The sequence below is a fragment of the Dasypus novemcinctus genome, chromosome X, assembly GCF_030445035.2.
Source record: "Dasypus novemcinctus isolate mDasNov1 chromosome X, mDasNov1.1.hap2, whole genome shotgun sequence".
In the NCBI taxonomy this organism is placed as follows: Eukaryota; Metazoa; Chordata; class Mammalia; order Cingulata; family Dasypodidae; genus Dasypus; species Dasypus novemcinctus.
The window spans coordinates 189,495,422-189,512,857 of record NC_080704.1 but is presented as its reverse complement, the minus strand read 5'-3'; the positions used below and the strand labels follow the sequence as shown (position 1 = coordinate 189,512,857).

The 17,436-nt window shown below is 44.9% G+C and overlaps 1 long non-coding RNA gene across 1 annotated transcript; it reads left to right on the top strand.

Annotated features, from left to right (window-relative positions):
- Positions 1–14,635: 14,635 nt before the first annotated feature.
- LOC131277095 (uncharacterized) lies at positions 14,636–15,305 on the top strand. The gene is made up of 2 exons (XR_009184305.1): positions 14,636–14,719; positions 14,915–15,305. It is a non-coding gene; the product is annotated as an uncharacterized lncRNA (long non-coding RNA).
- Positions 15,306–17,436: the final 2,131 nt, after the last annotated feature.

Genomic DNA, 17,436 nt, shown 5'->3' with positions numbered 1-17,436 from the left:
GCAAATATAATATGAACATGTAAAAAATCATTGCTGGGGAAGAGACAAAGTGTTTGATGTTGGATATGTGGGAGAACCGTACATTGTATATGTGAGTTACTGTGATCTAAAACTTTCGTGAAGACGAACTTAATAAGTAGAAAAAAAGAGAAAGATGTAGACACAGAGAAAGAAATGGAAGAAATTACCTTCTCACTGTACATACAGGAGAACACCTATAGCAGCACTGAAAGGCAAAACTTCAAAACAATTTTTTTCAAATTTTTCATTTTTTGATATTTCAATTTATTTTTGCTTTATTTAGTTTTTCTAATATAGTATGTATTCTATATCTAGCCTTTTAACCCATCATTCTATTCCATTTTACTATTAATGGAACCTGACAATATATTAGGCTTCATTTTAATGAAGTTTTGGACCACAGAGAGGTTCAACTATGGCATGGGAGGAACATTGCTGTGGGGTGTTATTGATAGGGGGCACATGGTTGAGAGGGATTTCTCCAGGGCATGTATACAGGGTACATAAAAATGTTTGGATATTTTCATAGTAGTTTCAGTTCAAAATGACAACTGAGGGAGTGCTGGGTTCATAGCCAGGGGAGTTCCAACACATTCCCCAATGAAACAGCAACAATCTCCCAAGTGCAAAGGCAATGACCAAAAAAGACAGAAGGTTCAACATTGAGCCCATGATACTGATGACTATGATTATGAGCCTGTGCACCTGAAATATGACCTAGGCCTAGAGCTGCAGAGTGCCTAAGAGTTACCTCGTGATAGCCACCATGTTGCTCAAATGTGGCCACTCTCTAAGCCAAACTCAGGATGTAAATACATTACCTCCCACCCCCAGCCTGGAACATGACTCCCAGGGGTGAGAATCCCTGGGGAAGAGGGATTACAACCAAGCACCAGCTGATAATGTAACTTCAAAAAGACCTTGAATAAAAGGGTCAACACAGACCAGCAGAATATCTCAGCCTACATGTAATATCAGGTGTTAAGAATGGCTTTATAACTTTGGATAAAAGGGAGAAATGGAAAGGACAAATGAGTGTATATGGACATGAGTCTCCAACAAAGAGGCAGGAGGTTATTAGAGGGGAAATGCTTACGCACGCATTAGCAGGGTACCAGAGACAGCCAAAGTAGATAGAAGCTCAGGTTCTGGATCTGCTGAGGGCTACAGAGACCAACAGTTTCGATGGTCATGGCCGATCGCTCTGGACTTCAGTGCCAAGTCATTTGGCCCTACTTTGGAGTTTGTGCTCTGAGTGTGATGGAGTTGGACTCAGATACGACCTTTCTACACATGCCTCTTCTGTTACTTTTCCCGGGCCTGTGGGTGGCACTGGGGTTGGTATATACTCAGGAGACCTGAATCTCTGAACTGTCTATGTAACAGCCAGGCCCTGAGCCTCAGCAGACTTGCAAATTCTACCATCTGGTTTATTATACTTACCTGGCCAGCTAACTGGGAGGTGAATAAGGTCAACCACCACACCAGGGAGCCAAGAGTGCCTACAACGGCAAGGACAAGAATTGCATCCATTATTCATGTGGAATCTAAGTCCCCTCTTGATATAGAGGGGAAGTGAACATGACCATCCCAGGGTCCACACACTGGAGGATTAGAGAATGGATTAGAGTGGACTTACTGATAATCTACTGTGGAACTATTGTGATTACTAATGGAAGAAATTGTAGCAGTGATGTGAAGAAAATGGCCACGGTACCTGCTGAGGGTCAGGAGAGGGAAGAAGAGATATGATGTGGGGGCATTTTCAGGATTTGTTGTCCTGGCTGGTACTTCAGTGACAGATGCTGGATATTGTATGTCCTGCCATGGCCCACTGGGTGGACTGGGGGAGAGTGTAAACTACAAAGTAAACCACTATCCATGTGCTGCAGCAGTGGTCCAAAATATATTAACCAAATGCAATGAACATGCCATGATGATGAAAGAGGTTGCTGATGTGGGAGAAGTGGGGTGAGGGGCATGGGGGATTGTATGGGGACCTCATATTTTTTGAATGCAACATTTTAAGAAAATTAAAAAGAAAAAAAAAGAATGTAGATCTCCCTTGTGCTACCTCTTTATGATCACACGCTCATGCACACACATACACCCCCTAGAAACCACTTGTCTGTTCTCCATCTTGATGATTCTGTTATTTCCAGAATGATACATAAATGGAAACATACAGTATGAGTACCTTTGAGAAAGGCTTTTCTCACTCAGCATAATGTTCTTGAAGTCTCTATACATTGGTGCATGTATCAATAATTTGGTCATTTTTTATTGCCAAGAAGTAGTACAGGTTCCAGCTCCACCACGGTTGGTTAACCACTTATTATGGATTGAACTGTGTCCCACAAATGATACCTACCTGGCCTAATCCCTGGTCCTGTGAAGGTGAGCTTATTTGTAAATAGGATCATTGAAGATGTGATTAGTTAAGATATGGTCAAAGTGGATTCGGGCGGGCCCTCATCCCATGCCACTGATGTCCTTATAAAGAGAGGAAATTTGGACACAGAGACAGAAACTGAAAAAGATACTATCAAGTGACGGAAGCCAGAAGCCAGGCAACAGGCATGGAAAGGAGGAGTTTTTACTATGAGAGGATTTCAGAACTACAACATCAAATACCAAAAGACAGCAAATTCCTGTGCATTAAGCCAACTATTCTGAAACTTACTACAGCAGCCCTGGCAAACTAAGATACCATTCATTTATTGAAGTGCGTTTTATTGCTTCCAATTTCTACTATTATGCCTAAAGCTGCTAGGAACGAATGTTTTTTCTTTCAATCTATTTATATCATAATATTTGAAGTGTGTTTCTTGCACACAGCATATAGTTGGGTCATTTTTCATCCACTCTGCCAATCTCTGTCCTTTAATGGGTGTGCTTAGACCATTTAAATTTAACGAAGTTAATATGAATATGTTTTGGCTCAAGTCTGACCTTTTCTACCTTTTCTTTGTTTTTGTGCCCTGTTTATCATTTCTCTGTGTGTTTTCCTGTCTTGCTGTGGGTTATGTCAACACTTTCTAGAATTCCATTTTGCTTTATCTACAGAGTTGTTTGGTTTTGTTGTGGTTTGGTTTTGAGGTACCAGGGACTGAATTCGGGGCCTCATATATGGGAAGCTGGCACTCAACACTGAGCCACCTCGCCTTCTGTGAGTTTGTTCTTTCATTTGTTTTGCTTGTTGTTTGTTTTTTCAGGAGGCACCAGTTACCAAACCCAGGACCTCCAATGTGGGAGGCAGGCACTCAACCACCAAAGTCACATTCACTCCCTATCTATAGAGTTTTGAATGTTTCTCTTTGTATGGATTTTTAGTGGTTGCTCTAGGCATTATATTATGTCTTTATTTCCCCTTCATTCCTGAAGAATGATTTTGCCAGAGATAGAATTTGCAACTGACAGTTCTTGTTTTCAACACCTGAAAACGTGCCCAGTCTTTCTGGCCTCCATGGTTTCTGATGAGAAATCGCCCATCATTTGAATTGTTTTCCCTTATACTAAAGGTGTCATTTCTCTCACTGCTTTCTGCAACTGACAGTTGTTCAGATTGGGTAATTTGTATTGCTCTAACTTCAGGCTGGCTGGTTCTCACCTCTGTTCTCCCCATTCGAATGTTGACTCCACACAATGAGTTTTCATTTTGGTTATTCTTTTTTTATCTCTAAAATTTGCATTTGGTTCTTCTTTATATCTTTGATTTCTTTACTGAGACTTTCTAAGCTTTCATTTGTTTCAACTGTGTTCAAAATTGCTCCCTGAAACATTTTTATTATGGCTGCTTTGCACTTGTCAGATGATTCCAACATCTGTGAGACCATGGCGCTGACTTCTGTTATTTGTCTTTTTCTCATTCAAGTTTAAACTTTCCTAGTTCTTTGTTTGACAGTGATTATTTATTATATCCTGGACATTTTCGTATTATGGCATGAGATTCTGGATCTTATTTAAATTTTCTGTTTTAGATGACTTCTTCTGAAGTCAAGATGTGGTCAAAGTGGATTCTGGCAAGGCAGGGACCATTGCCTCATGACTGCCAGGTGGGAGAGGAGGACCCGTGCCCCCACTTGGAAACCACTGGCACCCAAAGGGGGTTCCACATTAATTCTAGTTGGTAGTGGGAGTTGTGGCTCCCATCTAGGTCTGCACTGATACCTGCATGGCTGAGCAGGGTAGGAGTGTCTTATTTGTGTTCCCCATGTGGCTTCTGTGGACACCTTGCAGAGGTGACCTCACTCTCCACTAGACCTCTCCAGACACCAGCCCAGCAGTTTACCTAGGAGTCAAGGACTGTATCATGTGGTGTGTGTATATCGATCTTGCTCATAAAGTGTTAAACTTTTTATGAAGGTGGTTGCTCCATTTTATTCTTTCACCAGTGTGCCACAATCTTGCCAACACTTGCCATGGCCAGTTTCTTCTATTTTAGTCATATCCCATTGTGCTTTACAATTCCTTAAGGTCTAATAATCTTGGGCATCCACTTAGGTGATTATTTGCCATGTATATGTCTTTGGGGGAAAGTGTCTGTTTAAATATTTAGTCCACTTCCTACTGAATTGTTTGATTCCTTCTTATTTAGTCTTGAGAGTTTGTTATACATTCTGGAAGCAAGAACTTCATCAGACATGTTCTTGAAAATAAGTTCCCCAGTCTATGGTTTGTCTCTTAACAATGGCTTTCAAGAGCAGAATATCATATCAAATGAAATAAGCCAGACACAGGAGGACAAATATTGTATAATCTCACTAATATGAAATAACTAGAATAAGCAAAATCAGAATCGGAAACTAGAATACGGATTACCAGAGCCTAGGGTTGGGGTAGGGAATGAGGAGTTATTGCTTAAATGATGTGCAGAGTTTCTGTTTGAGATGGTGGAAAAGTTTTGCTAATGGATGGTGGTGATGGTAGCACAAAATTGTAAATGTAATTATCACTACAGGATTCTATGTTTGGATGTGTTTAAAATGGGAATTTTAGCTCGTATGTAGATTACTTGAATAAAAGATATTAAAAAATAACAACCATAGGACTGTATAGTGCAAACACTGAACACTAATTTAAACTATGGACTATAGTTAATTGCACAATTATAGTATTATTCTCTCATCAGTTGTGGCAGAGGTACCGCACTAATGTAAAATGTTAAAAATGGGGGGCAGATAATAGAGGAACACTATTTCTTCTGCATGATCTTTCTGTAATCTTTCAGATTCTTTAATAAAAATAAATGTTTTAGGGGGATGCAGATGGGGCTCGAGCAGTTGAGTGGCTGCCTCCCACATGGGAAATCCTGGGATCAGTTCCCAGTGCCTCCTAAGGAAGACAAACACACAAAAAGACATTGAACAAAAAAATAAGCAGACGAGGACAACCAGCAAGATGGCTGCAGAGGAAGGAGCTCCTAGAGTCAGCTTCTGCTACAGGGCAGTTATAAAACTTCCAGAGCTATCTGGAGTTATCTAAAGCACAGATTTGGGGGCTCCAGGAGACCAGAAGAGCATCCTTCCACCTCCTTGAAGGAATGGAAGGAGGAGACTGCTCATCTACAGAAAAGTTTCATAAGTTGAGCGCTCCAAGCCCGGGAGGCTGGTGCCCGTCCTCCACTGGAGGCACAGGTCACCTTGGGAGTTGCTCCACAGCTGGAATTGAAAGCTTCACTTCCCAAAAACAAGGGAGGAAGAGAAGGTTGCACACCAACTTCAGCTACAGATGAGTAAATTCATCAGGCTAAAGTAGAATCCTCACAAAAGCTAAAGTTTGAGCCTGTCCAAGTCAGAAAGAGGCCAGGAGCTGCCATCTTAACTCCATGCCTGGCATGAAGAGAAGCAGGGTGGACTGAAAATCACAGTGGTGGTGGGAACCGGCTTCTTTCAATCCAGATCAGACTGCAGCTCTAGCCTAGTCCCCAGTGCCATGTCCATCAGGGAGGAAGCTGCAGTAACCTGCACCAGCCTCTCTGGGAAATTACCATCCAAGCCATGGAGGCCAGTGATCATCCTATTTTGGGAGTGCAAGCCATGCCAGCAGCTATTCTGTGGTTGGATTTGAAGCACCATTTCACAAAAAGAAGGGAGAAGGAAACATTGGCCACCAATTTCAGTGACTGATTAGTAACCTCAGCTGGTGAAAGTATGACCCTAAGAACAGCTAAAGTATGAATGCGTCCTAGTTGAAAAGAGGCTGGTGACCACCATTTTGGTGTCGATCAAAACACTGTCCATGTGGTGCAGCAGTGCTTCAAAATATAGTCACCAGGTGCAGTGAATGTGCCATGATGATGGAAGAGGTTGTTGATGTGGGGAAGTGGTGTGAGAGGGATGACAGATACATGAGGACCTCATATTTTTTAAAGTAACATTTAAAAGAAAGTAGAAGAATAAAGAAAAGAAAAGCAAAAAAAAATACACTGCAGGTAAGTGGACTTGGCTCAACAGATAGAGAATCCACCTACCAAATGGGATGTCCATGGTTCAAACCCAGGTCCTCCTTGACCCATGTGGAACTGGCCCACATGCAGTGCTGATGCATGCAAGGAGTGTGGTACCATACAGGGGTGTCCCAGGCTTAGGGGAGCCCCAGGTGTAAGGAGTGTGCCCCATAAGGAGGTCCACCAGTGTGAAAGAATGTTCAGCCTGCCCAAGAGTGGAGCCATACTCTCGAAGAGCTGATGCAGCAAGTTGACACAACAAAAAGAGACACAGATTCTCAGTTCTACTGACAAAAATAGAAGCAGACACAGAAGCACACAAAGCAAATGTACACAGAGAACAGACAACTGGGGCAGGGCGGGAAGGGGAGAGAAATAAATAAATTAAATCTTTTTAAAAATGAAAACAAAAACACATTTGAATCATATAATAGCAGATTTGAGGAGGTAGAAGAAAGGACTGGTGATCTTGAAGATATGCCCTCTGAAAGTGAACATACAAAAGAAGAGATGAGGGAATCGGATTTGGCTCAACAGATAGAGTTTCTAACTACCATATGGAAAACCCAGGGTCTCCTGGCCCCTGTGATTAGCTGGCCCACAGACAGTGCTCATGTGCTCAAGAAGAGCCCTGCCACTCAGGAGCATCTCCCACATAGGGGAGCCCCACGTGCAAGGAGTGCCCCCTGCAAGGAGAGCCAACCCATGCGAAAAAAAAGCACAGCCTGCCCAGGAATGCTGCCACACCTGCCGACAGCTGATGTAGCAAGAAGAGACACAGATTCCTGGTGTCACTGACAAGAATGCAAGCAGACACAGAAGAACTCACAGTGAGTGGACACAGAGAGCAGACAAGGGTGGGGGGAGTGGAGAAGGGGAGAGAAATAAATGAAAAATAAATCTTTAAAAAAAAAAGAACAGAAGAATTGAAAAAATTGAACAAGATCTCAGGGAACTAAATGACATCAAAAGATGTACAATCATACATGTTATGGCTGTCCCAGAAGGAGAAGAGAAGGGAAAAGGGGCAGAATGGATGTTTGAAGAAATAATGGTAGAAAATTTCCCAACCTAATTGAAGGAAGTAGATATCTGTTTCCAAGAAGCACAATGTACTTCCACCAGAAAATATCTGAATAGATCAACTCCAAGAAATATACTAATCCTAATGTCAAATGCCAAAGACAAAGAGAATTCTGAAAGCAGCAAGAGAAAAGGAACGCATAACAAATAAGGGATACCCAATAAGACTGAGTGCTGTTTCACACCAGAAACCATGAATGCAAGAAACAGTGATATGATATATCTGAGATACTACAAGACAAAAACTTCCATCCAAGAATCTTATATCCAACAAAACTGTATATCAAAAATGAGAGTGAGTTTAGAATATTCACAGAAAAACAGAAACTGAGAGAATTTCTAAACAAGAGAACAGATTTTCAGGAAATGCTAAAGGGTGAGCTAGAGTCTGAAAATAAAGGCCAGGGAGAGAGGGCTTAAAGAGAGCCTGAAAAAAAAGATTATTTCAATAAAACCAACTAAAAGTGTCAAAAGAGTGCTGAAAATAAAATATGATAGATAAAACCGAAGTACTCAGGAATAAAGTTAACCAACAATATAAAGCACTTGTATTCAGAAAATTAAACAACTGGTAAAATATTCCATGCTCATGGATTGGAAGACTAAATATAATTAAGATGTCAATTCTACTCAAATTGATATACAGATTCAATGCAATCTGATAAAAATTCCACCAGCATTTTTTTAGTATGGAAAACACAACCATCAAAAGTCTTTGGAAGGGTAAGGGACCTGGAATAGCCGGAAATATCTTAAAGTCTCCTCTCTAGACTTTCAATCATATTACCTAGCTATACTGGTAAAAACAGCACGGTACTTGCGTCAAGGCAGACACATAGACCAATGGAATCAAATTGCTGGTTCAGACACAGACCCTCCCTTCTATGTTCAAGTAATTTTTTTAATAGCCTCTCAAAGCCACACAAATGGTGATGAAAGGACTAGATATCCATAGCCAAAGAAGGAAAGAAGATCCCTATCTCACACCTTATCTAAAAGTTAACTCAAAATGAATCAAAAACCTAAAAATAAAAGCAAGAACAATACAGCTTCTAGAAGAAATTGTAGGAAAATATCTTCAAGACATGGTGGTAGGTGGTGGATTTTTAAAGGAGATAAGAGGAGGACTGAGACACACTACTGATCTTTAATGTATGTAGAAGTTTTAATTAGCTTTACTCTAAAAGTGAGGAAATGTATAGAGTGGAGGGTAACACATACTAAACAGCTGGTTGAATAAATGTGTATGTGATGAAAATGGTAGTCTAAGGATGTATATGCCAATTGACAAAATGCTAGAAAATAATCTAGGAATGAAATAGCAGAGTAAACCAAGAGATGGATGAGAATTGTGGTTGATGGTACAGATGCAAGAGTGTCCTTTGTTAGCTAGAGTACATTTACAGCACTATTGCAGGGTGGTGGGAATGTGGAGAAGCATGGGAAAGATAAAACTGGAGTGTCCTATGGACTGTGGTTAGGTGTAATAATATAATATCCTTGCATCTATGCCAAAGATGTATTGTCTTGATAATGTGGCAGTATGGAAAATTCATGCCAAATGTTCACTATGGACGTGGTAACAACTAGATGAGATTATCTTATCTGTAATAAGAGTTCCATCACAGTGTGGTGTGTTGATAGAGGGGTGTTGTTTGGGAATTCTGCACATATGCATAATTGTTTTATAACTTTCCATCTTCTGTCCTAAAAAATATATTTAAAAAATAATAGGGTGGTTTGGGGAAAAACACAACAAATATAAGGACTATAGTTAGTAGTAAGATATCGACAACATTCTTTCATAATTTTTGCCAAATGTCTCACAAAAATGCAAAGTGTTGGTGGAAGGTTGATGTATGGGACACCTGTATCATCTTATGCATGTTTGCTTGCGGTCACCCCTCGGGCTGAAGTGTGGTTTGCTGGCCTGGCGAGGGGAGCGGCCGCGGTAGGCCTAATTCCGCTGCCCCCATAAAAGGGTGGTTGGTCGGGCCCACCACCACCCCTGAAGGAAGCTCGGCATGGGCGCAGAGTGCCCTCGGGTCTCCCCTTCTCAGCAGCCATGCTTCCGCGGCCGCCCCTCCTCCCAGATGGCGCCACCCGATGCCTTGTGGGGCGGCACCCTTCTTCTTCCTTCTCCCTGCGCAGGCGCAGGGCAGAAAATTCCAGTCTGCCCTTTTCCCTTCCCCCGACAGCAGCAACAGCCAGGCGTGGGTGGGAAACTCAAGTCTGCCCTCCACCCCAGCAACAGCAGCCATCAATCCCTAAACCCTGCCCCTTCCCCCAGCAACAGCGACAGCCAATCCCTAACCACCACCCCTCCCCTGTCCAGTACTGCCCACTGACCTTTCACCGGCAACCAATCAGAACAGGGCGTGGCTTCGACCAATCAGCCTTCCCCAGCCCCTATAAAACTGTTGCCACTCCCTCAATAAAGTGGACCTGCGTGTTTACCTCGTCTCCGCGGTAGTTCTTCTGCTGTGCGCCCTCCAGTCCTGAGAGCCCCTGACAAGGGCCTGGCCTCCCTCGTCCCCAGTTTGTCACCTGCTTCTCTGGGCGACCCCTTCGTCGCCTGCTTCTCCGGGCGACCCCTTCATCGCCGGCTTCGCCGGGCGACCCCGTCAGCCGAACCACACAACCCCTTGTGAGACCGATCCCTCGTCTGCTGCCGGACCGACCCCTCGTCCCAAGTGGGACCGACCCCTCGTCCCAAGCGGGACCGACCCCTCGTCCAGAGCTGGACCGACCCCTCATCCGCAGCCAGACCCCACCTCTACCGACCGAGCAAGCCGCCGCAGTTGGCGCCCAACGTGGGGCAAAGCAACTCCACCACAGCCTCCCTCCATAACCTGGCGGCCCCCCCCCCTCTTCTCACCGTGGGACTTCTCTCGTGCAACATTGCTGCTACCTGAGCCTTGGCTACCTCATATGATCCACGGCAGTCTGGGAGAATCGCTGGATGGTTTTCTCCTTCCATGTCGGGGGCTTATACCGACCCGCTATGATTAAGAGGCACCAATAAAACTCTCAGGAGTGCGTGCCTGAGCACCTCCACCCCTGCTTTCACCTCTGCCTCATCCCCTCTGCGCTTGCTCCCATTTGCCTTGCTCCACTGCTCGTCATCCCGCCCTCCCCTCGTCGGGGCCTTCTCTTGGCCCGCGACCACCGTCGGAGCCCCATCGGCTCCGACCCCTCGTCTCACCGCGCACCTCGGCTCCCATTGCCGCGCTCTCAAGGATGCCGCTCAGCCAATCTGGGTCCCGGGAGATACGTCAAACCCGCCACCTCAGCAGCGGATGTCCCGCAGGGCACGGCGCCAGATGCGAGTGATCCAGCACCAACTGAGCCAGCTCACCCTCCACCCCGAGAGGCAACCATCCAACCCTGAAGTCCGTTCACTGCTCGCACTCTACCGTCAGTGCAGACGCCGCAACCCTCGCCATGCTGCCGAGCCAATTAACATAGTCTCTCTCCTTCTCCTTATGCTCTCCCTCGCCACCTCTAGCCAAGCTAACCCCTCTCACCAGCCCCGCTAAACGGCCCACAACCCACTTTCCCCGGCCCGCGGCTTGCGGAGCTTCCTCCTGTCTCGACCTCACTCCTCTTCTCAGCCATCCAAAGCATCCTTTCTCGTCCCCCGCCCCCCTCCTTTTTTTGCTTGAACCCCCACTGCGTTGCACATTGGGCCGCCCCATGCCGGCCCGCCCCATTAACATCGGCCTCTCTCGCGCCCGTGAAGACTTTGGCCTTCTTATTGTCCTCGCCTACGTCTCCACCACTCCCGACGCTGCCGCCACCACCGTTGCTGGTGCCCTGACGCGACTTGTCCTCACCGCTGTGATCCTCCAGACCATCACACAGTCTGCCTCTACCGCTCTTCGCCGCCAAGAAGAGATCAACTACCTGTAACGTGCTGTCATTTGGGACTTTTAACAACAGATAGACCTTATAGCCACCAAGATCAATGAGAATTGGACATTGGCCACCCTTGCTTGCAACGGCAAGATACCGCCCCCCAAATTGTACATTTGTATCCCTGTCATACTCACCTCCCTCTTCAGCCCCGCTTCCCTCATTGCTTACTGCCTCTTGGGCCTCAGCTACTTGTTGCTGCTGCCATCCTGGCCCTTATTTGAAAAGAAGAGGGAAATGCGGTCACCCCTCGGGCTGAAGTGTGGTTTGCTGGCCTGGCGAGGGAAGCGGCCGCGGTAGGCCTAATTCCGCTGCCCCCATAAAAGGGTGGTTGGTCGGGCCCACCGCCACCCCTGAAGGAAGCTCGGCATGGGCGCAGAGTGCCCTCGGGTCTCCCCTTCTCGGCAGCCATGCTTCCGCGGCAGCCCCTCCTCCCAGATGGCGCCACCCGATGCCTTGTGGGGTGGCACCCTTCTTCTTCCTTCTCCCTGCGCAGGCGCAGGGCAGAAAATTCCAGTCTGCCCTTTTCCCCTCCCCCGACAGCAGCAACAGCCAGGCGTGGGCGGAGAAATCCAGTCTACCCTTTTCCCCTCCCCCGACAGCAGCAACAGCCAGGTGTGGGCGGAAAAATCCAGTCTGCCCTTTTCCCTCCCCCCGACAGCAGCAACAGGCAGGCGTGGGTGGGAAACTCAAGTCTGCCCTCCACCCCAGCAACAGCAGCCACCAATCCCTAAACCCTGCCCCTTCCCCCAGCAACAGCGACAGCCAATCCCTAACCACCACCCCTCCCCCATCCGGTACCGCCCACTGACCTTTCGCCGGCAACCAATCAGAACAGGGCGTGGCTTCGACCAATCAGCCTTCCCCAGCCCCTATAAAACTGTTGCCTCTCCCTCAGTAAAGTGGACTTGCGTGTTTACCTTGTCTCCGCGGTAGTTCTTCTGCCGTGCGCCCTCCAGTCCTGAGAGCCCCCGACAAGGGCCTGGCCTCCCTTGTCCCCAGTTCGTCACCTGCTTCTCTGGGCGACCCCTTCATCGCCTGCTTCTCCGGGCGACCCCTTCATCGCCGGCTTGCCAGGCGACCCCGTCAGCCGAACCGCGCAACCCCTTGTGAGACCGATCCCTCGTCTGCTGCCGGACCGACCCCTCGTCCCAAGTGGGACCGACCCCTCATCCCAAGCGGGACCGACCCCTCGTCCAGAGCTGGACCGACCCCTCGTCCGCAGCCAGACCCCACCTCTACTGACCGAGCAAGCCGCCGCATTTGCTTTGTAAGTTCACAAAGTTTACTATATACTTATTGTCTAAGTATGTTCATACATAAATGACATCAAGATAATAATATAAATAGGGTGGGTTTGGGGAAAATAGTTTTGTTGGTAGTGATGTTTGACAATGGTCTTTAATCATGAGCTAAAAATATTTCGCAACAATGCAAGGTTTTGGTGGTTAGGATGAGGTATGAGAGTCCTGTATGATATTATATAGGATGTTTTGCACATTTACTACTAGTACTGTACCCTTATTATTTAGGTATGTTTATATATCGGTGATATAATTCAATACATTTTTAAAAAACAAAAAAAGAAAAAGAAAACAAACAAAAAGCAGACAATGAGCAAAAATAAATGAGCATGGAGTGGATGTGGCTGAAGCAGTTGAGCACCCACCTGCCACATGGGAGGACCCATCCAGGTCCTGGTGCCTCCTAAGAAGAAAAAAGAATGAGCAGACAACGAGTCAAAAAAACCAACAATCAGGCAAAGAGCAAAACAATGAATAATGAGCAAACAAACGAGGGGGCCAAATTGGGGAAGGGTGGGGGGAATAAATTTTTTAAAAAACCTCCTGAGAGTTGGACTGAGACTGCATTGAATCTCTTGGTGAATTTGGGAAGAATTGACATCTTCACAATATTGAACACAGTATAAATATCCATTCATTTAGGCCTTTGATAATTTATGCCTGCAATTTTTTGTAGAATTCAGGGTATGCATGTTTTACATCTGTTTTCAGGTTTATCCTCAAATAGTTTATATCTTCTGATGATACTATATATTGCACATGTTTAAAATTTCAATTTCCAATTGTTTATGTCTAACAGGAAATGATAATTTTTGTATATTGATCTTGTATTGTGCAACTTTGCTAACCTCAATTATTAGCCCTGGAAGCATATATTTAGATTGATGGAATTTTCTGCATAACTATCTATAGTCTGAATAAAGACAGTTTTACTTCTCCTTTGGTAATCTGGAGAACTTATTTTCTTTGTTGCACAAGTAAAATGATGAACCCACCTCCCACACACTCAACTCACACAGACACCCCCACCATCCCACCAATTGTGTAGTTTTATGCACATGAACACTCAGCACAGCTTCCGGCATGTGGGTCTCTGTCTCACTCTCCTACACGGTTAAAACCCAAATGGATTCTACCCTCAATGTAATGAACATGACCCTGGACTGGACACAGGTAACACACCCTATGGGGCAAGTGTATTCTCTAAGTTCTGAAAGCCTGAAGATAGTGATTTCAACATGGAAAACAGAAAACCTAGGAGAGCTACGTGGACACTGGCAGTGGAGGTGGATGGAAAGATCCCTGTACCTAAGAAATGAAGTATCTTGAGCATAAAAGATAAAAGAAATGTGTAGGAGGTAAGTGGGATGATTGACATCCACAGGGACTTAAGTCCAGCCACATTTCAATGAGGGATTTTAGGTAAGACACATGCAAACCAGGTCATGGTGATGGTTGAGAGACTGGAATGAACCACAGAATTGGAGTGGCATGTGGAAAGGCTTGGAGGAGGCGCCCTCCCCCTGCCATGTGCGCCTCCAGCATTGGAGACCGGGAGGTGTAGACAGCTGGCTGAGAGATTTGGAAGGCTCTAGAGGGGAGTCAACAAATGCCCCTTTCTCCAAACACGGCATCTTGGTCCTCCCAGGCCTATTACCCATACTCCATGGAGGTGTCAAATGGTGCTTTGTGACATCTCAGCCCCACAGGGCTCCCATTGGCTGCAGAGAGCCTTGCCAACCAATCAAAGTGAAGGGCATGGATCTCCATTGTCCTGGGGAGGATATATATAGGGAGGTCAGGAGCCTTGCAGTGGGCATCAGGAGGACTTGAGATGGGGAGCGTGACCAGCAAACTAGAAGAAGCCCCAAAGTCTGAAACCAAGGGGAGTAAGAAGGGGATTGCCTATTGCCTTAGACCCAGGGTCAGAGGCAGCATGAACGCTGATGTGAGATGACCCCACCCAAGAGCCTCCTCTTCTTCCCCATTGCCCCCCAGGCCCAGGACTCCTTCCCTGTCCTTGCCTGCCACAACCCCCTCCTCACCCCTCACCCATTCTCCTGAAGCCCCCTTCCCTTTTCATCCAACCCCTAACTCTTACCCTAAACCGGTGCCCACTATGCTCTCCCTGCTGTCCCTCCAGGTGGTGAAGAAAACCATGGGAGTGCGAACGTCTAGTCAGAAAAGTTCAATGAAAAGATTCACCTTTCCAAATACATCAACAATGCATAAGAATACTCAAGTGCCAGCAGTACTTCCCCATTACCAAACAACGAGCAAGAACCTGGATGAAAATATCCAAGAGAAAGCCCAAGAAACTCTGGAGCTGCCCTCTACTTCAGGGATCAACCTGAGCAGGCTGCCACTTCCCAACTTGCCAGTGAATCCAGGCACTTTGAAGCTGCCTGCAGAGGGTCCCGATGTTAGCCTCCTGAGAAAGGACAAGGCTGAACCAGGCACAGGGCCTGACTCGGAAATCCCCAGAGTAGACTGAGAGGGACGATTCAAATAAAATAAATAAGTTGTGAAAAGGTGATGTGTGTCTGCGACTTCTCTGGTGGTGGGTTGGGAGGAAGAGGCAGGAATGAGCAGAAAGGAAACAGGGTCACACAGGGATGAGGGTCAGAGCTGCAGGTCCAAACGACCCAGACATTAGGTAGAAGGCCTAAGACAGAACTGAGCATGAAGACAAATTTCCTCCTTAACAATAGCCCATGGGCAAAGAGTGTGTTTGCAGGGGGTGAGGGTGGGGGTGACATCAGGTTCCAGACCCTAGATGAGGTGAGGTGTGGGGGAGGGCAAAAAGTGCAGACATATATCACCTCCAGGCCCCCGACCTCATGGTGGTGCTTGCTGTGCACACTAGGCGGTAAGTAACTAAAGGTCCGCAGAAGGTCAGGCATTTCACCCTACTCAGTTCATTAACAGAATCCTCACAGAGGACAAAAACATAATGTGGATTCCAAATACAACAATCTTTAAGCCCCTTTCTCCTGGGAAAACTGTGAATAGCACAGTGCCTTACCAAGAACAGGGCAGTGGGAAAACTCGATCCACAATAAACTTTGAGCAGTTACGTTCTCTGAAATTTAATTCACAAAGTTTGCAAATGCTACACCCAACAGTCAACAGCTCCCACTATAGTGGTTTGATATTATTTATATTATATATACATACATATTATTCTTTATGAATTCCAAATAAAGATACTAATGATGTTTGTAAGCTGGTCTGTTCTTGGTGTGATGCACATAAATTATATTACTTTTAAAGATTTTGAGTTTATTCACTTAAATCAGTTAAGGGCTTTTGATTTGACCACATCAGTAGGGTATATACCTCATGGTGGAATCCCTAGCCACTTGGTGGGATATACACACAGACACACAAGAAGACACATAGAAGAAGGTAAAGGAAGAAATAGTTCTCCATAGACACAGAAGAAAAGAGAACTTGATCTTTCTGTCCTGACATGTGACAGAAATGAGAAGGTTCAGAGAGCTATAGACCAGGAGAGAGATGAGCCATTCGCCTGATGGATTACACCTCAAGAGTCCAGAACCAGAAGGGAATGATAGCTCCAGCCTATGGCTTCCAATTCCTCTCCCGTACACGTTATTTTCGTTTTCTAAAACAGTCATGCTTGAGGGAGTGAAGTGGTATCTTATTTTGGTTCTGATTTTTTTTGTCTCTAATGAATCATAATGCACCTATCTTTTCATATGCTTGTTGGCCATCTGTAAATCCTCTTTGTATCAATGTCTATCCTAGTAGTTTGTCTGTTTCCAAATTGGGATGTTTGGCTTTTTGTCATTTAGTTCTCAAAGTTCTTTATATATTCTGGATATTAAGCCATTCTCACATACTTGATTTGCAACTATTTTCTACAGTTCTTCAGTTACTTTTTCACTTTGTGCATACCCTCTCATGCACAAATGCTATCAATTTGGAAGAAATAAAAATAGGCCATTTTGTTTTGTTGATTGTGCTTTTGGTGTCATATCTAAGTCTTCATTGCAAAATCCAAAATCATGTAGCTGTTCCCCTATATAATCTTCTAAGAATTTTATGGTTTTAGCTCTTTGTTTAGATCCTTGACCTTTTCATTAAATTCTTTAAAATGGTCTCTTGTTAGGGACCAATTCCATTCTTTTCATGTGGATATCTGGATTTTCCAGATTCATCTATGGAAGATAATGTTCTTTCTTTAATTAATGTACTCAGCATTACTTGTTGAAAGTCAGTTTTCCTAAATGGGTTGGTCATTTCTGGATGATTAATTCTATTCTATTCGTCTCAGAGTCTACTTATGCCAGTACCACTCTGTTTAGATTACTGTGGTTTTGTAGTATGTTTTGAAATGGGAAAGTGTGAGTCTTCCAAATTACTTTCTCCCATTCAAGAAAGATTTGACTAGTCAGAACCCGTTTTGATTTCATATGAATTTAAGGATCAGCCTTTGGATTTCAGAAGAAAAGAAAGCTGGTTGAATACTGATAAGGGTTGTGTTGAATCTCTTGATTAAGTATTCCAAACCATGAATAGAGGATGCCTTTCTATTTACTTTGGTGTTCTTTACTTTCGTGTGCAGAGTTTTATATTTTTTTGCTGTAAAATCATTCACCTCTTTGACTAAATGTATTCCTAGTAATTTTTATCATCTAA